Consider the following 25,909-nt stretch of genomic DNA (forward strand, 5'->3'; position numbering starts at 1 on the left):
CCACAAATGGTCTTGGAGTGCATCGCTGCAGATGCGGGATCACTGTATACCTCCTGAAACAAAGCTGGCATCTTTCTATTAATCTGAAAACAAGTATATGAGGGAGAAGCATCCTGAAATATAATGAGAAGCAGAAAAAAATGAAGAGCAAGCCTTTGTTTACCAGGAAAATGACCCACAGGGAGGCAGAGGAGAAGGGATTGAAGCTAGGGCTTGCAAAAATGTCCTTGTCCTCTCTGCAGCAGAAGAACAAACACAAACTCTGCCCAACAACGTGACAGGCCAAGCTACTCTGCTATAAAGCCATCAGCTTGGTTGTTGGCTGAATAAGGACAGCGATGCCTGAGCAGAGCTGGGATCAAAACCTCACACTCAAACCCTGAGAGCTTGTGGGCAGCTCAGTGGACACGAAGCCCTGCTGCATTTCTGGGCAACCACCTGCTGGGAGCCCACCTTCCTGCTCTGGCCGAGGCTCTGCTAGGGGGCTCTATCCACTTAACCACCGTCTTACCAGCTCCATGCTCAGAGCATGCCACTGCACCAGCCTGCAGAGCTGGGAGCCAAGCCACGGTCATGGAGCTGCCATGAACGCAAGCACCACTGCATCCCGCCTGCTGGATGCTTCTCAGTTATCTCAATCTGCATATTGCCATATGACGTGTGACACAGCCTGAGTATCTGTCAAGAACTGAGCAGCAGCCTGCACTTCTCTGATGGTTGGAAGCAACCTCTTCCCACTCCAGGATGAAGAGGGGAGGACCCCTGATGCTCACTCCTCCACCCAAGGACCACAGGAGAGAGCAGGCTCCTTCATTCTCCAGCTGGAGCAGGAGGTTCCCCAGGACGACTGGCCATCCCAGTCTGCCCTCCAGGGGAGGGGCCACCTTAGTCCCACCTATTTTCCCCTTCACACCTCTGGAGGGGACAGCATGGTGACCTCCCAGAACAAGTGAGGCTGGGCATGGTGACTGGAGATCTTCTTCTCACCAGACTCCCTGCCATCCCCTGTTGGGGACAGGCACAAAACTGTCTAGCCTGGTTTTAGAACAGGGACTAGGTTTCCAGAAATGGGTGCCACTGTCGTTTTTCAGGGCTGCCTGCAACAAAGCACCAGAGACCGGGTGACGTAGAGAACAGAGGTTCATCATCTCACAGCTCTGGACGTTGCAAGTCAGAAACCCAGGAGTCAGCATCACTGGCTTCTCCTGAGACCTCTCTCCATGGCTTGCAGGTGCCATCTGTGCGCTACATGGTGACCTGTCTGTGAGTGTCCATGTCCTAATCTGTTCTTAAAAAGGTACCCACCAGACTGGATTAGGGCCCACCTGGAGAGCTTCAGCTTCCCTCTTTGAAGGCCCTGTCTTCAAATTCCATTGCATTCTGGGGGGCTGAAGGGGAGGGGAATTTGAGGAGACACCCAAGGACCAGCTGAGGCAGTCCTTTATTTATAACCATCTAAAGACAGAATCTTGGTTTAGAGATGTTAAAGCACATGTTTCTTTACACTCATCAAAAATAAAAGTTATCTATAATCCATCCATTATTCTGGTGGGTCCAGAATAGGTCTGTAAATGAAGAAGACATGGCATCCCAGGTCCCTGAGGAACTGATTCCCAGAGAGCTTCATCAAAGGGCACATGCAGCCAGGCCAGGTGCCTGAGGAGAGCACAGCACCAGGGACTGGCACTGGCTTGAGGATTCCTCAGGACTCCTGCCCTCTGGACCTTCCTAAACCTGTGAGTCCTGACCCTGGTGAATGTCTGCGGCCTCCTCCGTCTCTGACCATCTTCCCGGGAAGCAGCTGCTTGTGTCTCACAGGGGTGGGAGCTCCAGGTAGCAGAGTGCAGGTGGTTTCTTTATCTCCATGAAGGTTCAGAGAGTTTTCCAACCTTGTCAGAGAATGCTTTTAAAACATTTTAAATGTGTGTGTATGTGTTTTTTAAGTACAATCATGCTATTAAGCTACATCCCAAAGTGGGCATCCCCTCCCCATCTCTATATTTTCTGTTTGGCTCAGTAGAAGCCACATATGCATGCAGGTAGTGAGGGTCCCTGCTCTGTGGGTTTGGTGTTTCCCGTACTGTCTTAGGTTTGGGGATCAGGGCAATCTGTCCATGAGGAGGTGAGTTGGGACATGATTCCTCCTATCCAATTTTTCTGTAAGAGAAAAGAATGAAACTGATGTTATTTCTTCTTGAGATGTTTAGTAGAAATGACAGTGAACCTATCTGGGATTGGAGATTTTTTTCCCCCATGGGTTGTAACTGCTAAGTCAATTTCTTTGATGGTTACAGGATTATTCCAGTTCTCGTTATTCATCTTTAAAAAGAGTTTTGTAAATTTGGGAGTTTTGAGGAATGGTCCATTTCACTGTGTTGTTATTTGGTGTGTGTAGAGTTGTTTTAGCATTCCCTCCTCATTCTTTCCAGGTCTTGCTGGCTTAGGGAGAGAGCTTGGGTTTTAGCTGTCAAGAAGGACATCACCAGACCTATTTTTAAGGCTCAGTGGGAAGGAACTGAGACACACAGCACTTAGCCCTTACCCCCACCCACCCCTCTGCTTAGGCCTCGCGTCTGCTGGCTCCCAGCCCCAGCCCCACCCAGGCCTGCACCCTGCTCCTTCAATTTGTACCCTTGAGCACTGCTCCTGCAGCCCTGAGGGAGGATCTGCCCCACCATCGCCACCTGTGACCTGCTGGCTAGACAGCCATCACCCCTGGCCTCTGCGAGCCCTGCTTCTCCAAATAAGAGCCTTCCTCACTGACGGTCACCTTGCACCAGGCCTGAGCTAACCCTTACGTTCCTTGTCACCTGGGGTCTTCCCAGTCTCAGGGGCTGTGCAACACGTATTGCCCCTAACTGATGTCTGAGCTGTGCTCAGGGCATTAGAAAGAGGCAGTCAGACCCCAGCTCTGCTCAGCTTCAACCCTGGGCTTCTGATTTCCATGAACTGTGGCCCTGATGGAGCTCTGGTAGGGAAAAATCTGGAAGAAGTTTGAAGGGCAGCTGGTGGGGCCAGCTGTGAGCTTTCCAGTCTTGGTTTCCATGGGAATGCCAGGGAGTACAGGATGTGTGTGCATCAGTGTTGGCGGGTGTGTGTATGGTTTGTGTGGGGTGTGGTGGACAGCTGGCCAGGGCTGTGCCTCCTGGGGACCTAGATGGCCTGGGGCACTCTGGCAGGGGGCTGGGCACCAGCTCAGGCCCTTCACCTCAGTAGGTAGGTGGAATGAGGTGTCAGCTTTCCCATGAGCACCCTGGAGGAGACATTCAGGAATCTGGACTCTGCTGGTGTCTTTTGCAGCTAGTTGCTCCTTGCTCAGGTCCCCTGGAGGCCCTGGAGCTCCCTGCCTGTCTCTACCCCCTCTGCTGCCAACTTAGGTACATTCTTTCCCTAAGGGCCAGGCAAGTTTCTCTCATCCTTAGTGTAAAGGGGTCCCCAAAGGTATGTCTACCCCTGGACTTGGGTGAGAATGCCACCTTGTTCTTGGCTCTCCTTGTGTGCAATGCCTGCCCAGACCTGTGGCAATTGTGTGTCCCCTGGAGAGTCTTGCCAGGTCTGCATGGGTCAGTGACGTGAAGTTTTAGAGGGATGGCTCTGGGGGCTCCCACTGTGGCCCTGTTCTCTTCAACCCTTGACAGGATTCCGTGGGGGCTTGTCCATGAGGCTGACCCATGCACAGGCTCTCAGTGGGGAGGTGCCACTCCTCTGCCCACTGTTTTGTTCCTGAGCCCAGGCTGACCCTGGACTCCTGCTCATCCACACTTTATTTACTGGGAATTTTCTGCACGTCCAAGAGATTTTACATGTGTTTGCATGTCTAAAGCAATCTAAACCTGATGAGGAAAATAGGTTCTCAGTGGGAGCTGGTGCTCAGCTTCCTCAGAGGCTGCTGTAGAACCACCCCATGGGGAGGACTCAACACCCAATGCACACTGGCTTACGTGAGGAGCCAGACAGCTTGGCAGGTATGTTGGGCTGTCCCTTGGGCTCAGCAGGAACCCGCCACCCCAGCATGTTGCCAAGTCTTTCCCTGCTGCCCTTCTGTTTGGCCTACAGCCCAGTTGCACTAGAATAGTGCAACAGGTTGCTGAGGGACCCAATATCCACAGATGGTGTGAAAGACATCAGTGAATTTTTTATTTTGGTATCAGGAATTGAACCCAGGGGTGTTTTACCACTGAGCCACATTCTCAAACCCTTTTTTAATATTTTATTTAGATATAGGGCCTTGCTAAGTTGCTGAAGCTGGCGTTTAACTTATGATCCTCCTGCCAAGCCTGTGCCACCCTGCCCAACGACATCACTACATTGAAAGCTTCTTGTGGGGAAGGCCCAGAGCAGCAGGCTGGACAGGGAGCACCCATCCTTCCCAGTGTACCTCCTGCGACTCCATCCCTTTCCATCCCTTGTCCAATGGCAGCTGGCTGGATGAGATAAACTTGTTATCCCCATGGTGGCCTCAACACTAGGCCAGTCACCCAGAGAGAGGTGTTTGCAGGTCAGGCCACAGCAGTAACATTATTAGAATGCTTCATCTGCTCTGATGTCTTCATGACCAGTGTCCAAAGAAGCAGCTGTCCTGGTGTGTGTGCAAGAAATCAGCTCCTACTGATGACACTAGTCTGCCCTATTTACCACGTGAGAGTCAGTGTCCCTTGGATGACATTTACCTGGACATTCTGGTCTGGGCTTAATGTGCTTGGGAATAGACCAGGGCATCTCAGGGACATGGTTTCTCTCCATTCTCCATTTCTTTAAGGACAGCACACCTCCCTCCTCTTCTCCATTGTTGGCCCCATTCTTTCATCTTGATCTGGAACTGGGGAAATGGAGCCCACAGGTCTGGCAGCCAGCCCCGCCTACCCTCTGTCAACTCCACTCTGGGAGCCTGGAGTCTGAGGGGCAAACTGGTACATGAAAGATGGGGGATGAGACGGGCTGCAGGAGGGTCACCCACTATGCCCTTCCTCTCAGTTGCCTCTTCAAGCCCATGTCAAGGGCCCTCTGCCCCACCCCTCAGCAGTCTCCAGGGCTGGGCTGAGGAAGGCAGGGTGCCAGGTGCAGACCATGCCCCCAGCTCCTCCCAAAGGCCCAAAGGCCTGGTAGCACACAAGGAGCTGCTGCATGAAGAAGGCAGATCTGAAGCCCTGCACTGGCTCTGAGCGCCTGCAGTGAGGTCTGGCTCCTGCTTGCTGTACACCTCCCTGCTCTGGCTGAGCTGCCTGAGCATCCCCAGCAAGTGGGTCCTGGACTTGCCCTCAGCCCAGGACATCTTGTCCTCAAACCACTGCTCTGTGACTCCAGCTCAGCTGACAAATGGTGAGAAGTGGAGGAGCATGTGCTGAACCCCGCCCGCTTGGCACAAGGACTCTGGGATCCAGAACCTGCAGCAGCATCAGATCAGGCACACGGCTGCCTCCAGGCTCATCTTGTGGCCCATGGAGATGTAGAGAGGCTTGTTGCTGAGGCTATGGCTCTTCAGGGCCTACAGCATGGAAAGGAGGTCAGAGCTGCAGGAACACATGCCCCCAAGTCCAGGCCAGCCACAGGGACTGGAGGCTCTGACGAGGTCTCCCAGCCCTTAGGCTCCTTCCCGGTGCCTGTCTCTGGCAGGGTGGGCGAGTGCTGGCATCAGAGGGTCTGGGGTGCACACGTGCAGGTGCATGCAGTGCCTCTGACCTGGCAGAGTAGGGTGAAGGCCCAGGCCAGTCGTCATTCCCAGGACAGTTCTAGAACCTCCCGTCAGAGGATGCATCTCCCTCAGCCTGCAGGAGCTGAATCTGGAAAATGGGGAGAAAATTTGCAAAAATCTTTTCTTGGTGAAGGGCTGAGGCAAGCCTCTTCCTCTTTAAAACCCAGTCACAAGCCGGGAAAGGGAAGGGACCTCTCCTGGATGATATTGTACCCAAGCAAAGCCATCTGCTCAGACAGCCCTGGGTGTGCCTAAGGCCCCCATCTGACCTGACAACAGGGGCTTTGAGATGGGCAGCAGCTCACCTGGGACCACAGAACTGGTAAGTAGAGGAGTGGGTCAGGGCACATAGGGCACACAGCAAAAACAAATTGCACTGGCCTCCAAGGCCAAGGACCTCTCTACCCTCAACTACTATGTTAGTTGGCTCTTTTGTCAACATGACCCAAATACCTGATGAGAACAAGGTAGAGGAAGAAAAGTTGCCTTTGGCTCCTAGCTTCAGAGGTTCTGTGGTTGGCTGAACGTTGCTCAGGGCCTGAGAGGAGGCAGAAGTTGATAGGAGAAGAATGTAGCAAAGAAAAGCCTTTCACGTCACGGTGATGCAGAAACAGCACCAGGAGCCAGGGACATCATATACAGTCTCCAAGCACACCCCTGGTGACCCACCTCCTCCAACCCTACAGGATGTGCCTGCAGTTGCCACCCAATAATCCCGATTGGGCTACAGCGCTCAGACTGTAATCGCGCCCCTCCTGTGTCAGCACCTGGCCTTTTGGAGGACACCCATATTCAAACCCTAACAACGACTACCCGTGTCCTCAGCTTAATGCTCTTCTGGAGGTTCCTGGAACACTCCAAGTTGATTCTGCCTTTGCATCCGCTCTTCCACAGTCACTTACCTGGGTCAAAGTTGCACCTGCCCCCTCCTTCCCTGCCCCCTCCTCCTCTTTGGGCAGGAATTTTCACTGTGCTCCTGGCCTCTGAAGGCCATCCCTGCTGGGAGGCCTTGAGAGGGAGGCCGCTGGTGCCTCCGGGCCCCAGGCCTGAGGGGTGAGGTCTGGCTGGAAGACACGAAGAGGAAAGTCACTAGGACCAGGGACAAACAGTGGTGGAGTCCCACCTATTTACCTGACCTGCGGGGGCTGCCCAGTGTGGAGCGCGGAGGTCCACTGCGGGCCAAGGGGGCGGGGGAGAGCCGCCCAGTCCCTCCCCTTGGCGGCTCGGCTCCAGGGAAGCGGACGGCGCCGGCCAGTGGGGACGCGGGAGTCGCGGGCGCGCGGGGGTGAGGGAGGGGGTGCAGGGGGCGGGGCCGAGAGGGCGGGGCCGAGAGGGCGGGGCCGAGAGGGCGGGGCCGAGAAGGCGGGGCCGAGGGGCGGGGCCGAGGGGGCGGGGCCGAGGGGGCGGGGCCGAGGGGCGGGGCCGAGGGGGCCGCGCGGGGCACCAGGAAGTGGGCGTCGAGCAACTAATAAAAACTAGCAAACTCCAGCCCGGGAGTCGCGGGCGCGCGGGGTGAGGGAGGGGGCGCAGAGGGCGGGGCCGAGGGGCGGGGCTAAGGGGGCCGCGCGGGGCACCAGGAAGTGGGTGTCTGAGCAACTAATAAAGACCAGCAAACTCCAGCCCGGGAGTCGCGGGCGCCCTGGGCCGAGGGGCGCGGGGCCGAAGGGGGCGGGGCTGCGGGGGCCGGGCTGAGGGGGCGCGGGGCTGAAGGGGGCGCGCAGGGGTGGGGAAGGGGGCGCGCAGGGGTGGGGGAGGGGGCGCGGGTCTGAGGGGTGGCCGCACGGGGCTGAGTGGGGGACCGCGCGGGGCTGAGTGGGGGGCCGCGCGGGGCTGAGTGGGGGCGCGGGGCTCAGGGGGCGCCCTGTGGGGCTGGGGGGGCGCGGGGGTCGGGGAGGGGTCCGGGGCTGAGGGTGGCGCGGGGCTGAGTGGGGTGCGCGGGGCTGAGGGCGCGGGTCTGAGGGGTGGCCGCTCGGGGCTGAGCGGGAGCGCTGGGCTGATGGGGGCGCCGCGCGGGGCTGGAGGGGCGGGGTGCGGGCTGAGGAGGGGGCGCAGGGCTGAGGGGGGTCCGCGCGGGGCTGAGAGGGGCGCCGCGCGGGGATTGGGGGGCGCGGGGCTGGAGGGGCGGGGTGCGGGTTGAAGAGAGGGCGCGGGGCTGAGGTGGGTGCGCGGGGCTGAGGGAGGCGCCGCGCGGGGATTGGGGGGCGCGGGGCTGGAGGGGCGGGGTGCGGGTTGAGGAGAGGGCGCAGGGCTGAGGGGGGTCCGCGCGGGGCTGAGTGGGGCGCCGCGCGGGGATTGGGGGGCGCGGGGGTGGGGGCGGGGTGCGGGCTGAGGAGGGGGCGCAGGGCTGAGGGGGGTCCGCGCGGGGCTGAGGGGGGCGCCGCGCGGGGATTGGGGGGCGCGGGGGTGGGGGCGGGGTGCGGGCTGAGGAGGGTGCCCGGGGCTGAGGGCGCGGGGCCTGGTGGGGGGGCGCGGGGCTGGCGGGGACGCGCGGGAGCGGCTGCGAGCGCCTGCGCCTTGTCTACGGTTTTAAATCCCTGAAATTGAGGTTAGGTTTCTCGTCCTTTAAGATTTTAAACTCCTGGGGCTGCTGCAGGGATCGCTGTGACTTTTGTCACACCCACTTTGCCAGGTGTCCATATGCTACTTTGGTCGCCCAATAAGCTTAGAAATGTCCACATTCACTTTAGATTTGCCTTCTCAGATCTGTAAGTGATTAGCACATGGTTAATTGTTCTAGATGGTGTCAGACGTCACATTAGGAAATAACTCAAAGCATTAGGACAAAAGAGTCTTAAAACCATTATTTTGTGTCTCAGTTACCAGTAAAATTTTCACTACTCCATTTTGCCTGAGGAGAATCTTCCAAGAAATGTAATTTTGGTGGTTTAAAGCTGCGGCTGTCAAAGTGTGGCCACCAAGCTCAAGCTCAGGGGCACCAGGAGGGAATTTGTAGAAATGCAAATTCTCAGCTTCTACCTCAGACCTGCTCCGTGGGAAATTCAGGGCCCCATCTCAGCAATCTGTGTGCAGAAAATGCTCCAGAAGATTCTGGTGCTTTAATCATTTAACTATTGCAGAATCATAGTGGCAACAGAGAGGATGAGGGTAAAATCCTTTTGACCAAAATAATCTTGGCAAAATCATGTACAGAACAAACATGCCCTCATTGGCTAACTGCAAGGTAAGCCTTAGTTGTTCTTAATGCCATCAGTGACATACTTAGGAATATGTACTGCTAGAATGGGAAATCGTTTGATTCTTCATTATCAGGGTTTCATTACTATATTGCCATTCAGTAAGCTAGAGAACTTCATTTGAATTTGACTAGTTATATTCTTAACTTTTGTTCACCACTTTGTTATATTCACCACTTTGTCCAGTAGTGGCCAGCTGGACTGTTGTCACATATCCTTTCCATGGTGCCCTCAGCCTTAGACTGCAGAAGCAGTGACATCATCAGCATTAGCTAATTAGTTAGCTTCTCTGACCAGCATCCTAAGGAGCAATTGCCCTGATGTACATGTAAGAAAGTAGCTTTCTACAGGTAGCACCAACTAGCTCTGGTTTCCATTGTGCGTAAGAGGAAGCCCAGGTCCTTTAAGATAATGCATATGTGGACTTTCCGGTCCAGGCTTGCTCTCAGTGTTTCCTTAATTTGGCAAGGTTTTTGGGAACAAAAAGGGGGCATTCAGGCTGGGGCTGTGGCTCAGTGGCAGTGCACTTGCCTAGCATGTGTGAGGCACTGGGTTTGATCTTTAGCTCCACATACAAAAATAAATAAAATAAAGGCATGCTGTCCATCTACAGCTACAAAAATAAATAAATAAATAAAAAGAAAGGGGGTATTCAGGTACATGGAGTTTTACTATTCCCCTTTTCTTTAGCGATGATACACTGGATAAGCTGTTATACAGATCACCATGGAAATAATGATACAATATTCTCATCTAAAAATTAGGAGAAGACTCATATGTCTAGAAATTGTAATAAGGGGATTGAGTCTCTATAATGAATAAAATTATAAATCTGCATCTTAAAACTTCATTTGGCATTAATATGACAATATAATATGCAAAGCAAATTTAAGACAATTATCATTGTATCTATAAATCATTAATATTTGGGGCAGATAATCAGAAAATAATTAAACAATATTTATATCTTTTTTTCCTTTTAAATATCAGCTTTGGAGGGATTCTTGGACATGGAGTATCAATGCTGTTGCCACATAAGAGCGTCCACTGGATGTTTTGAAAATCTCTATTATAATGGAGTGGATATCATTGATTTGTCCAAGAAACACAAACCAGAGATAACTCTTCATGGTAAGAAAGTCCTAATGTGTGGTTAATAGAGAAGAGAGATTCAATTTGTTTCATTGATTCAGTTTTAAAATGTGCTTCTTCTAAAGGTACAAATCATACATAATTTTGTTTATGTTTGGTATAATTTTTTGTTTATGTTTGATGTAATTTTTATGTGTGAACTTAATATTTATGTGTGAAATGCATGCATGTTGCAAATCACGAAGTATCATCATATAACAGCTTTTAATAGACTTTTTATGGTGATAAGAACACTCAACATGAGTATACTTTCTTAAAAAATTGTGAGTGTGCAATAACATTAACTAGGCCCAATGTTGTAAAGCAGATCTCTAGAACTTATTTATCTTTAGTAACTGAAATTTTTACATGAGTTACATGGCAACCCTCCATTTTTTTTTTTGCTCTCAGGCCCTAGTAACTACCATTCTATTCTCTGCTTCTATGAGTTTGACTGCTTTAGATACCCGATCTAAGTGAAACCATGCAATATTTGTCATTCTGAAAATGGCTTAATTCACTTAGCATGTGGTTCCCCTGGTTCATCTATGTTTCTGCAGAGAGCAGGATTTCCTTTTTAAAGGTTGAATGATATTCCATTGTGTGTGTGTATGTGTGCATTTTATATCCACTAAATCACCAATGGATGTTTATATTGTTTATGCATTTTGGCTATTGTGAATATCGGTACAATAAATGTGGGAGTGAAGTCTTTTGAGATCCTTATTTCCCAACAGAGTCCAACTATGTTCTTTCAGTTGTGAATATACAGTTTTCCCCACACCATTTGTTGAAAGGACAGTCCTTTCCCTGTTGTACATTCTGGCACTCCTGTGGAACATCTGTTGTCTGCATATTTGTAGATTTATTTCTGGTATTCTGTTTCTTTGGTTGATATTTTTATTTTTATCCCAATACCATTCTTTTTCAATTTCTGAAACTTTATAATATATTTTGGAAAAAAGACATATGATGCTTCTTGCTCTCCTTGTCAAGATTGCTTTGGATATACGGGATTCTCTGTTCTGTATGAAATTTAAGATTGGTTTCTATTTGAATAAAAAATGCCATTAGGAATGGATTAAGTCTGTATATTACTTTGGATTGAATTGCCATTTTAACAGTATTGTTATAATATCCATGAACATGACATGTTTTTCTGTCTTATTTCTTTTATCTATGTTTTGGAGTTTTCTGTATACTTCAAGTTTTTTTTTAACCTCTTAGATAATTTATCCTCAGTATTTTATTCTTTTTAATGCTACTGTAAATGAGAGTGCTTTCTTAATTTCTCTGTCAGCTTTCTGTTACTGTGACAATACACCTGTGATAATCCATTTATAAGGAGGAAAGGTTTATTTTGGGTCATACTTTCACAGGTTTCAGTCTCTGGTCACTGGACCCTGCAGAATATATTGTGCAGCATGGTATGGCACAGGAAACCTGTTTGCCTTGTGGTAGCTAAGAGGCAGAAAAGAGGGGGCCAGGGTCCCAGTATCTCTTTCAAGGACATACCCCCAGTAAATCAGCTTTCTTCTATTAGACCCAATTTTCCAAAGGTTCTGCCTCTAGTCAGTAGTACCACAGGCTGAGAACCAGGCTTCTAACACATGAGCCTTTGAGGGCTAGGGGTGCAATGCTATAGGTTGGATTTGGAATGCTCCCCAAGGCCAATATGTTAAAGGCTTGATCCCCAGCCTGTGGCACTATTGGGAGGCAGTGGAGTCTTCAGGGGGTATGGTTTATTGAAAGTCAGATAGGTCACTGGGGGTACACTAAGGGGGCATTGGGACTCCAGCATCCTCTCTGTCTTTGCTTCCCAGCTGCCATCAGGTGAACAGATCTCCTTCATCGTGTGCTTCAACCATGACGTACTTTCTCACTATAGGCCCAAAACAACAGAGCCAAGCAACCACAGACTGAAACCTCTGCAACTGTGAGCCAAAATAAATCATTCTTTCTTATGAGTTGATTTTCTCTGGTATTTTGTCACAGTGTCCGAGAGCTGACTAATGCAATTTCCTTAGAAACACAACAGAATTTTGTGTTGAATTTTTATCCTGCAACTTTACTAATTTTTTCCATTAATTCCAATTTTTAAAATATTAGTGTTTTTCGTTTCTAAAATGTCATTTGCAAAAGAAATAATTTTACTTCTTCCTTTCCAATTTGGATGCATTTTATTTCTTTATCTTGCCTAATTGCTGACTTTGTTTTTATTAAGATGTTGACTACGAATAGTAAGAGTGGGCAGCTCGCTTTATTCTTTTTTTCCAGTTTCCAAAATTTTATTATTTTTATTATCAATTATGTCAGTAATTTGTTTACTCTTATTACACTAATTTAAAAAAAAAAAGCCCAGGTAGCAGAGCAATTTACCAGCACCATCATCGAGAAAACTGCAAATCTATCCTTGTCACAGAACAAGAGGACACTTAAGATCAACCCAAGAAAACAGCTTTAAGTGTCCACAGGAGGCCCCACATCTACTTGTTACCACAGGACTGCACGGTCCCCTTTTAATTGTCCAACTCTTCACCAGCTGCTATTTTATAATCTGAAAATATGAAATCACTAAAGTGAGGTTCCCCTTCAGAATATTGCTGAAAACAGATTAAACATGGAGATATCACAGATCCCTGTTCTTAAATGTTAAATATATTTTATATTAGTACATAGAATATTCTTTATTCTCAGATATATTTTGTTATGTTCTAAAGAGCTCTTGTCTCCCCCTTTTTGATAATAAGGTCTTCTGAGACCTTTCCATTATAGTCCTTTGGTTCTATTGCCTTTTTTTTGGCGGGGGGGTGGATACTGGGGATTTAACTCAGGAGCACTGAACTTGAGCCACATCCCCAGCCCTATTTTGTATTTTTTAATTTACAGAGAGGGTCTCACTGAGTTGCTTAGTGCCTTGCTTTTGCTGAGGCTGGCTTTGAACTTGCCATCAGTCTCCAGAGCCACTGGGATTACCAGCATGTGCCACTACACCTGGTTGTTTCTGTTGCTTTTAGGCTCTCTTGATACTCCAGTGGCAAACTGTTTTCTTTTGTACCCATGCAAATAACCTTTTTATATATTCGGGATGGGGAAGTGTGGTCATAATTTGTCATCAGATAGTTTTGATAGGTTCTTTCCTTTCTTGAGTTGAAACTTTCACTTCTATTAAAACACCTCCTTGCCTCCATGCCACTTCTGACTGGTTTTGCCTTGGAAATTGCCAAAGTCAACCTTAAAATCCTGCAGGCAAGCCAAGAATGTGGCCAAGGAGTTTTAGAGGTAGATCATCTCCATCATTAAGTTGCTGCCATAGGCGAAGTACAAAAACCCTCTCCTCCTTGCCTGTGCCTTCCTGGCAACAGGAGCTAGCCATATCTCCCCAGATGCCTGCACCATCCTGGGGGTTGGGAAGCAGAAGTGCAAGAAACCCACAGTAACCTGGTGCTGCTGCCAACAGACCAGGACTGGTATCTGCAGCACTGCCCCCTAGGGGCTGGGGAAAAACTCCCTTTATTTGTTCTTGATCTTCAAGGAAAAACTTTTTATTTTTTCACCGTTGAACATATTAGCTTTCCATAGATGGCTTTTATTATGTGGAGGTAATATCCTTTTATTCTTAGTTGTTGGAGTTTTTATCATGAAATGGTGCTGAATTTTCTCAGATTCCTTCTCTGCATCTATTAGGATAATCAAGTGATTTTTAGTCCTTTGTTCTGTTTATTTAGTTAATCACATTAATTGATTTTCATATATTGACCTACTCTTGTATCCCAAGAATAAATCCCACTTAGTCACGATGTATTATCCCTTTATTTGTGTTGTTGAATTCAGTTCTCTGGTATTCTGATATTGATTTTTGCTTCTATGTTCATCACAAATATTGTTTTATGGTTTTACTTTTTAAATCTTTTTTAATTTTGATAGTCTCAGAATGAGTTTGGAAATGTTCTCTTCTATTTTTTAGAAGAGTTTTGTAAAGGTCGGGCGAGTGTCGGAGGAAGAGACCACCAAGAGACTGTCTCATGCAACAGCAAAGGGTTTATTGGGGGTCCAGCATGCTGGGGCTCAGAGCTCACTTGAATAGAGCAAAGAGCCCTGAGTACAGCTTAAGCAGACCTTATATACTTTCCTTGGAGAGGGCAGGGAGGGAAGTTCATTGACGGGTCAGGGCGAGTGGGTAAGGGAGTACATTCTGCAGTTTGGCAGTTGGGGACAGCACATTCTGGGAACAAGATTAGCAAACAGTTCTCAAGATTATTAACCTTTCATTCCTCACTTCTTCTTCTGGCTACTTTTAATCATAAAAGTGATCATTGGGGGGTGTCACATTCTATGTCTGCTAGTGGGGTATATTGTTGTCTGATTACTATAAGTTTGACTTGTCCAATTTGAGCTTGGAGAAAGGAAACTACACGATTGAGCAAACAAGGTCCTACAGTTAGCAATAATATGAGGATTACTAAAGGACCGGCCAGGGCTGATAAAAGCGTAGTTAACCAGGGGGACTATGTGAACCAAGACTCATACCACCCTTTTTGGGCCGCTCTCTCTCGCTGACGCTCTTCAAGGCGTCTTCTTAATTTACTCATAGATTCTTTTACAATTCCAGTATGGTCGGCATAAAAACAACATTCTTCCCTCAATGCAGCACAAAGGCCCTCTTCTCTCATGAAGAGGAGGTCCAACCCTCGCCTGTTCTGTAAAACAACTTGAGAGAGAGAGGTTAAAGATTCCTGCAAAGCTGTGATGGAGGTTTCTAATATCTTTAAGTTTTGGTCTATTGCTGCTTCTAATTGGGTCATTTGTTGTGTCCCATGGACCAGGGCAGTGGTTCCTGTGCCCACCTCTGCAGCAACTCCTATTCCTAATAGGATGGCTAAAGTGAGGGATACAGGTTCCCGGTGAAACCGGGTTGTATGCCCCCCTATTTGATCTTCTAATGAACCTATGTCATGATGGAGCACTCTGGGAAACATCTGCACCATTACATAATTAATTACATCTGTTGACCATTTTATGAAAACATAAACAATGTTTAAGTATATAGAATTATACTGTCGTAGGGACGGACAAGGCAAGGCACCTAAGATAGTACCGAAGACAGGGAAACAGTCCTATTTGGTTGCAACCGGATTCAGAGGGCATTGCTTCTGTTGTAATCAATCCCCTGAACCCCAAGTTTAGGTAGTTTCAGAATTTTGTATCTAACATGTAAGGGAAGGGGCTCAGAAGTTCACAGTCTGCAGAAGTTTATAAAAAGCAGTTTTTTTTCTGTTTTTTCCTCTGTTCTGGGCAAGTTAACTTTTCAAGGACATCTGGGAGGGGGAGAACTTTTTCTTCCCTTTTTTTTCCTCCCCCTGCCAGCTGTTACCATGGAGCCCAGTTGGTAACTTCTTTATCTTAGAAATGTAGCCATCTCTGTGAAGCCCCAGCTCAAGGCCAGAGGCCTTGTTCACATATTTTGTGAAAAACTAGTAAGGGGGTGTCTAGCTTAGGGGTGCTGATTTTTCCAGCCAGTGGCCAAGTAGAACAGGGCAACACGAAAAGAGGAAGTTTATCTATACTGAACTCTTTTATAGGGACTCTTTTGCTGAAAGTCCTAAAGTTAGCCATGGTGAAGACTTCTGGAGAAGGTCAGTTAAGACTTTTCTGTGGGCCTGGTACAGAGGGGGAAGACGGGGAAGGCGGGGCTGAGAGCAGCTCTGTGGATAATGGGAAAGGGGTTTAGGATTTTCCTAGCAACAAAAACTTGAGTAGTAGAACAGGTAGAGCAGAGGGGAAGACGGGAGTGAGTATCCCAAAAAGCCTGTGAGGGACTTTAAATTCTTAGTAACCTGTTTTCAGTGATGACAAAGCAACTTTAAAGGCCATTTTCGTTACATCTTGGATAGGGGTCTGAGGGCCCTCTTCAGCTGGTTTGAGCTTTGGGTTAGCTGGTAAGAGGACCTGGTGGGACCCGGGGTGGGCACGGACAGGAGAAGAGAGGAGTGAGTGGGTGGAGAGGTACCTCAGTACCTGCTACCTCAGCAAGGGGGCAATGGTCTGAGAACCAGCGGAGGTTTGGGTTTTTGATCTAGTAATTGGAGGGGAGAAATCAGGTTACTGAGGTGGGAGTGACAGCAGAGAGTCTGGGGCAGAAGGCTGAGGGTGAGGATCTATTGGAGAAGCAGAGTTCAGGATGTGAGCGAAGGAAGGAAAAGGCCTAAACATAGAGGAATCTCCTTCCACCCTTTGAGCACTTGCAGAGGTTAAAAAGGTCACGCAGAATTTGAGGATCTAGAGACCCCTCTGGGGGCCATCGGTTTGGTTATCTAATTGGTAATATGGCCAATGCTGTGTACTGAATTTGATGAGGAGTTTGGGTTCCACCAGGCAGCCCCTGTATGCTCACATCCCCAAGACGTACAGAAGAAGTCGGCTTGTCCCCACACAGCCGTGACTGTTTGTGGCTTTGATAGTCCGCCGGGCAAACATAGTAATCTAGGCTAGCCAACCTGCATCTGGCTCGTGTGTCCTTACATCCATAATGTTTGTTTTCATTGTCTATGGTGCGGAAGGGATTTAATGGAATTTTAGTGGGATCCTCTTCATCAGGGATATCCCAGTGGGAAAGACCAGCTGACAAATGTCTGGGTGGAGAGATGGCCACCAGGAAGATAAGGGGGCTGTATGTGAGATAGACCATACTTCCTGTCCAGTAGGATTTGTGATCAGCCATCGCTGCTGAACGGGCTGAGGAGGGTTAGGACTACTGGTGGTCAAGGGGAGAGTCCATAGCCCTATCCACACGGTGAATACGCAATTTGAAAGCGTTACCAGTCTTTTTCAATTTCCAGCCAGAGTCTGGACAGGGCGCAGGCTTGAGATGAGAGGCATGGATCCAGGAAGTGGTTCCGTCTACCTTTACCTCTGTAGGTGTTATAAGTAGCACCTGGTATGGTCTTTTCCAGCGGGGTTCCAGGGATGACACCTGATGTCGTCTTATGTAGACGAAGTTTCCCACTTGATATCGGTGTGGAGTCCTTTCGTCCCCAGGTTGGTAGGCAGTGGCCAGCTGTTTCCACAGGTATTGCTGGGTTCTTTCAAGAGCTTTAAGTCTGTCAAGCAAGGGGGTGTAGAAGGGATTGTTAGGTCTTAGAGTTGGGGTCAGGTCCCTTACTGGAGGAGGAGAACCATAGAGAATTTCATAGGGGGTGAGGTTACACAAAGAAACAGAGGGAGTATTTCTTGCACAAAACAGTGCATAAGGCAGGAGCATAGTCCAATCTTTTATGCCGGTCTCTAAGCTTAATTTTGTCAAGGTCTCTTTAATAGTTCTATTTATTTTTTTTACTTGTCCTGAGCTCTGGGGTCTATAAGCACAATGTAACTTCCAACTAATCCCCAGGGTCCTGGCTAACCCCTGATTTACCTGGGCCATGAACGCCAGTCCATTATCAGACCCTATTACCTTAGGCAGTCCGTATCTTGGAAAAATATCTTCCAGGATCTTCTTGACCACGATTTGCGTCGTTTCTTTTTTTGTGGGGAAGGCTTCAATCCATCCTGAAAATGTATCTACAAAGATTAGGAGATATTTAAATCCATACCTTGCTGGCTTAATTTCAGTAAAGTCCACTTACCAAAATTGTCCTGGTCTGGTTCCTCGAAGGCGCCTTCCTATAGGAAGCTTGGAGGGGTAAGCATTAACCAATTGACAGACCCAACAGGCTTTTGTTACCCGTTCAGCTATTTCCTTTTGCTGTGAGTCGGTTAGTGGAAAACTCTGTTCTTGATCTTTCAGGAATGCCTGCAGTTTCTTTGAACCAAGGTGAGTGAGTTGATGTACATTTTTAACATGGTGTAGGGCTTTCTGAAATTGCAGGCTGGGCTCAGTGAAGTCGAGGAGTTCAGTGTCAGTGTCCTCAGATGTTAAGTTGTCGGGGTGCTCCGACGTAGTTAAATCTCCTGACTTATGTTCCCCCGGTGTGGAAAGTGTTAACATGGTTAACTCCGTTTAGGGCTGCCAATTTAGCCTCTTCATCCGCCCTCCTGTTAGATGGGGGTGGTATCTGCACAACGGTTTGTTTTCTGGGCTCAGTGAGCCATCATGTACCGCCCGTAAGGGAATAGTCCAGGAAGATTACTTCTTGCTGGCAAATTTGGGCCTTTTTGACAGAAGCTCTATACCCAAGTTGAGCAAGGTCGGATAATAGTGCTTGGGTCTCAGACTCACAGTTTTCCTTGGTGTCGGCTGCCAGTAGCAGGTCATCCACATATTGAAGCAGGGTGACTTCGGGGTGTGTAGTTCTGAAGTTGTTGAGATCTCTGTGGAGGGCTTCATCAAAGAGAGTGGGGGAGTTTTTGAACCCCTGTGGGAGTCTGGTTCAAGTTAGTTGACCAGACGTTCTGGTTTCTGGGTCTACCCACTCGAAAGCAAACAGCATCTTTATGCAGAGGCAAGCAAAAGAAAGCATCTTTTAAGTCCAGAACAGTATACCATTTTCGTTCAGGGTTCAAGTGCTAAGCAGATTGTATGGATTAGGTACCGTGGGGTGAATGTCCTGCACTCTGTGGTTGATCTCTCTTAGGTCTTGAACGGGGCGATAGTCCCCGGTTCCTGGCTTTTTTACTGGTAGCAGGGGAGTGTTCCAGGCCGATTGACAGGGCCTTAGGACCCCTAAGGCCAGATATTTCTGAATATGAGGCCTTATCCCATCTTTAGCTTCTTTGCTCAGAGGATATTGTTTAAAATTAATCGGGGAGGCTGAGGTTTTTAACTCCACCATTATTGGAGGTTGTTTTACAGCTAGGCCTAACCCAGCAGTTTCTGCCCAGGCATCTGGGTAATCTGTTATCCATTTCTGGGATAGCTTGCCTGTTTGATCAGTCTTGGGGGTGTGAAGAGTTGATGTTCATCTTCTACTGACATAGTTAAAGCCATGACTATAGGAGTTTTTACTGAAGGATTTAGAAATTCCATTTGGGGGCCTTCAGGGTTAAAAGTTATTCTGGCTCGGAGCTTGGTGAGCAGATCTCTGCCCATCAATGGGGCTGGGCATTCTGGGATCACTAGGAAGGAGTGATGGACTTTTCCTTTTCCCAGGTCCATGGTCCTCTTAGTTGTCCAAGCCCGATATTTACTGCTATTAGCCCCTTGAACTAGAGACCTTTTATTTGATAGAGGGCCCAATGGGGCCTTAAGGGCTGAGTATACTGCTCCTTTATCCACCTCAAAGTTTACTGGAGTCCCCTCCACTTCAAAAGTTACCCTGAGCTCAGGGAGGGGATCTGAGCCCCAACTTTTCTAGTCATCCTCCAGAGTCAGAATGGCTGGCTGGCGTGGCTGTTTCTTTCTAGGGCACTCTTTGACCCAGTGTCCTTTTTCTTTACAGTAGGCACATTGATCTGAGGCCAGGGGTGGCCTCTGGCGTGGGCCCAGGTATCTCTTCCTGTCTCCCTGTTTCTTAATTTCTGGCCTATTTGTTGTTGTGACCAGGACCTTAGTCAATGCCTTAATCTGTCTTTTGCTTCTCTCATCCTCCCTTTGCTCCCTTTCTTTCTCCCTCCTTTGTTCCTTCTCTTCCTCAGTTTCTCTCTTATAGTATACCTTCTCGGCTTCTCTGACCAAATCTCTCAAAGTCATATCTTGTAATCCATCTAAGCGTTGTAACTTTCTTTTAATATCCAGGGCAGCTTGCCCAATAAAGGCCATCCTGCCTGAGGATCGAAAGGAGTATATCTCCTATATGCCTCCATAATTCTCTCCAGAAACATAGAGGGAGATTCATCAGGCCCTTGAATAATTTCTCTTACCTTGGCCAAATTAGTTGGTCGCCTAGCAGCCACTCGGAGACCCACTATTAGAGCCCGGCGATAAGTGGACAGATGCTCCCTACCTTCAAAGGTGTTGGGGTCCCAGTTGGGTCGGTTCAAGGGGAAGTCGGCTTCAATTATGTTGGGAAGTTGTGTTGGTCGCCCATCTGGTCCGAGGATATTTTTTCTAGCTTCCAGGAGGATTCTCTCTCGTTCCTCTGTCGTGAAGAGAGTGCCTAGGAGTTGTTGGCAGTCATCCCAAGTAGGCTGGTGTGAAAACATCAATGACTCAATCAGACCTGTGAGCCGGGTGGGGTCCTCGGAAAAAGGGGGATTGTTATTTTTCCAGTTATATAGGTCTGAAGAGGAGAAAGGCCAATACTGGTAGGCTTGCATTTCTCCTCCATGGCCATCGTCTATCATTGGCCCGTAAGGATGGAAGGGGAGTATCATGGGGGCTTCAGGGTTTTTAATCATTCGCCGCCGGCAAGTTCCTTTAGCTGGGCCAGCTTCCTCCAGGGGAGGAGGGGCTTTGTGTGCCGTGGGGGAGTCATCTGGAGGGCGCTGGGCCGGCCTAGCTTTCTCCAATGGTGGAGAGGCTGAGTCAGCAGCAGGGGAATCACTTAGAGGGTGTTGGGGGTTGGGGGACAAGGGCAGGGGATAAGGAGGGGGAGGAGAGTCCAGTAGAGTCAAATCTTGAGACCCAGGGAGAACAGAGGGTGGAAGAGGAGGAGGAGCAGAGAGTTTGAGAGATAGAATCGTGGGGGAAGGAGTAGGAGCGGGGGCAGGGACAAGGAAAGACTTCACCCACGGAGGAGGAGATTCGCAGAGGTCCTGCCAAGTTAAGATATACGGCTGTTGATCTGGATGGCTATGTGGCCCTGGCTGAAATACAATATCTCTGACTTTTCGAATTAGTGGGGAGTAGAAAGATCCTCCTGGAGGCCATCCAACTCCAAAGGTGGGCCATTCTGAGGCACAGAGAGTCTGCCAGGTCCGGCGTTTTACTGAAAAAGAAAGATTCTGAGCTCTTAAGCGGACTTCGGTCCAGTGATCAAGGGTCAGGGACAGAGGCGTTGAAGTGCTGTGTCCCATAATGAAAGATACACAAACAGTGACAGTAATGACACACGACACAGACAAGATAAGACAATAAAGACAGGCAATGGACATCCAACACTGAGACCAGGACTGAGTAGCCGGCAGAACCCGATGGGCTGGCAATACCGAATCTGAAACAAAATATCACTGAGTCGAGTAGACTATTGTTCCTTGATTTCCCGAGTCCTCTGGGGCGTCCCCCAGGGACGTGACCTATGGCTCTGTGACATGTCTGTCAGCCACCGTCGGAGAGAGCTCATGCTCTTCACCGACAGCTACTTTGCCAGCCCTAACCTGAAACCTGAAACCAGAAACCAGAAAGAGGTGCCTTACTTACCCCGAGAGGAGCCCGTTGGGGTCTTTCATCCGCCGCTGCCGGATCTCGCTGGGGGCCTCCAGATGTAAAGGTCGGGCGAGCGTCGGAGGAAGAGACCACCAAGAGACTGTCTCATGCAACAGCAAAGGGTTTATTGGGGGTCCAGCATGCTGGGGCTCAGAGCTCACTTGAATAGAGCAAAGAGCCCTGAGTACAGCTTAAGCAGACCTTATATACTTTCCTTGGAGAGGGCAGGGAGGGAAGTTCATTGACGGGTCAGGGCGAGTGGGTAAGGGAGTACATTCTGCAGTTTGGCAGTTGGGGACAGCACATTCTGGGAACAAGATTAGCAAACAGTTCTCAAGATTATTAACCTTTCATTTTTTAGAAGAGTTTGAGAAGGATTGGCTTTAATTCTTTAAATATTTTTAAATTCTTTAAATATTCTTGTTTTTTTTTTTTAAAGGTTTTTTTTTTTAAGAGAGAGTGCGAGAGGAGAGAGAGAGAGAGAGAGAGAGAGAGAGAGAGAGAGAGAGAGAGAATTTTTAATATTTATTTTTCAGTTCTCGGCGGACACAACATCTTTGTTGGTATGTGGTGCTGAGGATCGAACCCGGGTCGCACACATACCAGGCGAGCGCGCTACCGCTTGAGCCATATCCCCAGCCCCATAAATATTCTTGTTTTAATATTCATTTTTTAGTTGTACATGGACACAATAGCTTTATTTTATTTATTTATTTTTATATGGGGCTGAGGATTGAACCCAAGTCCTTGCACATGCTAGGCGAGCGCTCTACTGCTGAGCCACAATCCCAGCCCCAAATTCTTAAATATTCTTTAGTAGGAGATTTTTGGTCACCAATTCAGCATTTTTACTATTCTAGTTACAAGTCTATTAAGATTGTCTTTTTCTTCATCACTTGATATTAATAGGTTATATCTTTGTGAGAATTTATACATTTCTTCTATGCTCTCCAATTGGTTGGCATTCAGTTGGTCTTATCAGTCTCTTAGGACCCTTTTTATTTGTGTGTCATCAGTTGTAATATCTTTTCTTTCATATCTGATTTTATTTATTTCAATCTCCTTTTTCTCGTATGTGGCTAAAACTTTGTGAATTTCCTCAATTTTTCCAAAAATTCAACTCAATTTTATTAATTTTTTCTTCTCTAGTTCATTAAATTCTCTTCTAATCTTATGATTTTCTTTCTTTGATGAGGTGGGTTGGCTTTGTTCCTTTGTCTAGATCTTTGAGGTATAAAGTTAGGTTTTTGTTTCAGATCTTCCTTTATCTTCAGAGTGGGCACATATTGTTATGGTCTATTCCATAAGTTTTGGCACAGAGTGTTCTCATTTTCATTTGTCCTATGATATTTTCTAATTCCCCTAAATGTCTTCTTTGATGCACCAGCACCAGATTGTTCCAGAGAGTGTTATTTACAGCCAGGAATGGCAGCATGTCTTTTAATTCTAGTTCCTTGGAGGCTGAGGCAGGAGGATCAGAAGATCAAGGCCAGCTTGGGAAACTTAGCAAGGCCCTGTCTCAAAATTAAAATTAAAAAAAAAGTTCTGGGGATGTAGCTTAGTAGTGAAGTGTTTGCCTTACATATATGGTGCCTTGAATTCTAACAATAGCACCAAAATGAATAAATAAATAAATAAACAAATAAATAGAAAAAAAGCATATTGTTTAATTTTTACATATTTGTGAATTTTTCAGTCTTCCTTCACCTATTGAATTCCAGGTTCCATGGTGATCAGAAAAGAACTTTTGTGAGTTCAGTCTTCTTAAATTGGTTATGACTTGTTTTGTGACCTAGGATGTGATCTACCTTGGAGGAAGTTTCATGTGTGCTTGAGAAGAATGTTTTCTTCTGCTCTTGAGTAGAATGTTCTGTTTATATCTATTTGGTCTACCTTGTTGTTCAACTGATGTTTCTTTATTGATTTTCTATGTGGATGTTCTATTCTTTATTGGAAGTTGGGCATTGAAGTATCCTACTATCATTGAATTGCTTCAGTTCTGCAATGTTTGCTTTATATATTTAGGTTCTCTGATGTTAGTACATTTGTTTTTATAATTATAGTATTTTTCTGGTGAATTGATCCTTTTATTATCCTTTGATGTTATTAAAATTCTGTCTCTTGTAATAGTTTTTGACTCAAAATTCATTTTTTTCTGACATGTTTAGCCATCCTTGCTGTATTTTGGTTATAATTTGCATGGACTATTTTGTTGAATTACTTAACTCAGTCTGTATTTGTCCTTATATGTAAACTTGAATCTCTTGTAGACAACACATAGGTGGATGATTTTTCATCTGTTCAACCACTCCTGTGTCTTTTGGTTGAGGAATTTAATTTATTCATAGTAAAGTAATCATTAATGAGGCAGGTGAATATTTTTGCTACAACATTTCTGACTCCAAACATGTGTGGTATTTTTCCTTCTGATGCCAAATTTATGTTGCCTTTTCTAACACCATTTCTCCAACTCTTGGACACCAGTTGTGTGTCCTACAATTCAGAGCAATTCTGGTACTCAGTACCCTGAATTAATGTCATACTCCACACTCTTAAGATGACATTTGCAAGTATCAGGTCTCTGGGTTACCCACACTTTTGTCAAGAGTTGCCTTCAGAGTTATCACAGTACTCCCAGGTCAGGTTCACTAATTTGCTACAATAGCTTACAGAACTCTTGAAAACCCTTTACGTGCTCTAACCAGCTTATTTTAAAAGCTACTGATAATTAGCCAAATGAAGGAAGAGTCCTAAACATCATGGTTTGGGACATGCCACACTCCTAACACATGGATGCTTGCATGTTCTCCAAACCCTTTTGTTTAGTGATTTTTATGAATATTTTGTGACACAGGTGGATAGAGTAAGCCATTAGCCCTTGGTGATTAAGTTCAATCTTCATCCTTTCTTGCCTTCTGGGACTTGTAATGCAGTGGGAATTTCCATGCCTCTAATGATTCTTTGGTCTTTCTGGCAACAGCTCCCATTTAAAAAGTACATTGAGGTAGCATTCAGTCATCAGTCTTATCTTGAGCATACAGAAGGCACTTAGACCTCTGGAGATTTAGAGTTATGGGAGCTATGTGTCAGGAATCAGGTACAAATACCAAATGTTTATTTTTTATTGTACCACAGAAATACATTACTAGCATTTTGTTAAAGGTTTGCTGCCAATCTTATAAATCTTTTGTTCCTGTTTTTTATACTGTTTTCTTTTATATTTTGTTGATTTTTATAGTGATATGTTTTATTTCTTTATTTTACATATCTTCGTTGTGATTACAGTCAAACTTACCTAAAACATTGTATAGTTATTACAGTCTGTTTCAAGATAATAATAACCTCAATTGCATATAAAAACTACATTATTGCTGGGCACGGTGGCGCATGCCTGTAATTGTAGCAACTCAGGAGGCTGAGGCAGGAGGATCATGAGTTCAGAGCCAACCTCGGCAAAAAGCAAGGTGCTAAGCAACTCAGTGAGACCTTCTCTCTAAATAATATACAGAAAAGGGCTGGAGATGTGGCTCAGTGGTTGAGTGCCCCTGAGTTCAATCCCCCCAAAAAACAAAACAAAAAAAGCTGCATTATTAACCCTCTCCATGGAACTTTATATTATTAACATCACAATTTACATCATTTTGTCTTGGGTAACCATACACATATTTTATATAATTGTTTTAAAAATTTTGTCTTTAACTTTTATACTAGCATTGAAAAGCAATTTCCACAGTACTGTCACAGTGTTACATTATTCTGTATTTTTCTATACATTTACCTCTAACAGCAAGTTTTATACTTATGTATGCATAGATAGTGTTAGATAGCTTTGGTTTATTTCAACTTGAAGAATTCTCTTTAATGTTTCTTGTAAGACTGGTCTCTTTATGTCCTCTTCAATTTTAAAGGACAATTTGTCAGGTATTATATTCTTGGTTGGCAGATTTATCTTTCTGCATTTGGAAAACACTCCACTGCCTTTTTGTCTGCAAAGTTTCTGCTGAAAAATTCACTGTCTCAGGGAAGTTCCCCTGTAATGTGATCTGTCACTTTTCCCTGGCTGCTCTCACAGTTCTCTTTATGTCTGATATTTCACAATTTAATTATAGTGTCTCTCACTGAGGAATTCTTTGGGTTCTTCTTTTTTAGATTTCCTAAATATAGATATTTCTTCCTTTTTTTTTCAAATTTCAGTAGTTTTTCCCAATTATTTCTTTGAGTAAGCTTTTGGCTCCGTCTTTTCTTCCTTGGACATTCATAATTATTTATACTGGTCTACTCAATAGTGTCCTATAAGTTACCAAGTTTCTTCATTTTTTTCACTTTTTGTTTTCTTTTTATGCCATTGAGTGGCTAATTTCAAATGATTTATCTTTAAATTCAGTGATTCTTCTGCTTGATCTAGTATGATATTTTGATATAGACTGATTTCTCTATTGAATTTTTCATTTTAGTTACTGTTTTCTTTATGGTCAAGACTTCTTTTGGCTCTTTTTATGTATCTGCTAAATTTTTCATTTTGTTCATGCTTTTTTCTCCCAAGTTTATTTTGAGTACTTTGCCAGGTAATTCATATATTACATGTTTGTAAAATTGGGGTCTAAAAGTCTCATCTTATTCCTTTTGGAGAGGCATGTTTTTCTATTTGTT

At 46.4% G+C, this 25,909-nt stretch overlaps 2 long non-coding RNA genes and 1 pseudogene across 18 annotated transcripts in view; 1 reads left to right on the plus strand and 2 right to left on the minus strand.

Moving 5' to 3' along the window:
- Nucleotides 1-1,422: 1,422 nt before the first annotated feature.
- On the minus strand, nucleotides 1,423-7,000 carry LOC120885102 (uncharacterized). 4 transcript variants are annotated; one of them, XR_013430029.1, is made up of 4 exons: nucleotides 6,146-7,000; nucleotides 5,680-5,780; nucleotides 4,671-5,485; nucleotides 1,423-2,157 (listed from the first exon to the last, which is right to left on the minus strand). It is a non-coding gene; the product is annotated as an uncharacterized LOC120885102 (long non-coding RNA). The 4 variants fall into 4 exon arrangements; XR_013430030.1 differs by lacking the exon at nucleotides 1,423-2,157 and having other exon boundaries at nucleotides 4,116-5,485; nucleotides 6,146-6,230; nucleotides 6,595-7,000; XR_013430028.1 differs by lacking the exon at nucleotides 1,423-2,157 and having other exon boundaries at nucleotides 4,116-5,485; nucleotides 6,146-6,230; nucleotides 6,824-6,999.
- Nucleotides 7,001-7,186: 186 nt separating this feature from the next.
- Nucleotides 7,187-25,909, plus strand: part of LOC144370075 (uncharacterized) — a 46,257-nt gene continuing 27,534 nt past the window's right edge. For 3 of the 14 annotated variants that reach the window (XR_013430025.1, XR_013430023.1, XR_013430022.1), the window contains exons 1-2: nucleotides 8,148-8,797; nucleotides 9,877-10,017. This is a non-coding gene — a long non-coding RNA (uncharacterized LOC144370075). Of the gene's footprint in view, nucleotides 7,205-8,147; nucleotides 8,798-9,876; nucleotides 10,018-11,840; nucleotides 11,954-15,633; nucleotides 15,654-25,909 lie in introns of those variants that run through there. The other 11 variants (XR_013430024.1, XR_013430020.1, XR_013430017.1 and 8 more) reach the window with 10 other exon arrangements.
- Nucleotides 12,990-13,393, minus strand: LOC144370091 (gamma-glutamylcyclotransferase pseudogene; annotated as a pseudogene).

The sequence above is a fragment of the Ictidomys tridecemlineatus genome, chromosome 13 (assembly GCF_052094955.1).
Source record: "Ictidomys tridecemlineatus isolate mIctTri1 chromosome 13, mIctTri1.hap1, whole genome shotgun sequence".
Taxonomy (NCBI): domain Eukaryota; kingdom Metazoa; phylum Chordata; class Mammalia; order Rodentia; family Sciuridae; genus Ictidomys; species Ictidomys tridecemlineatus.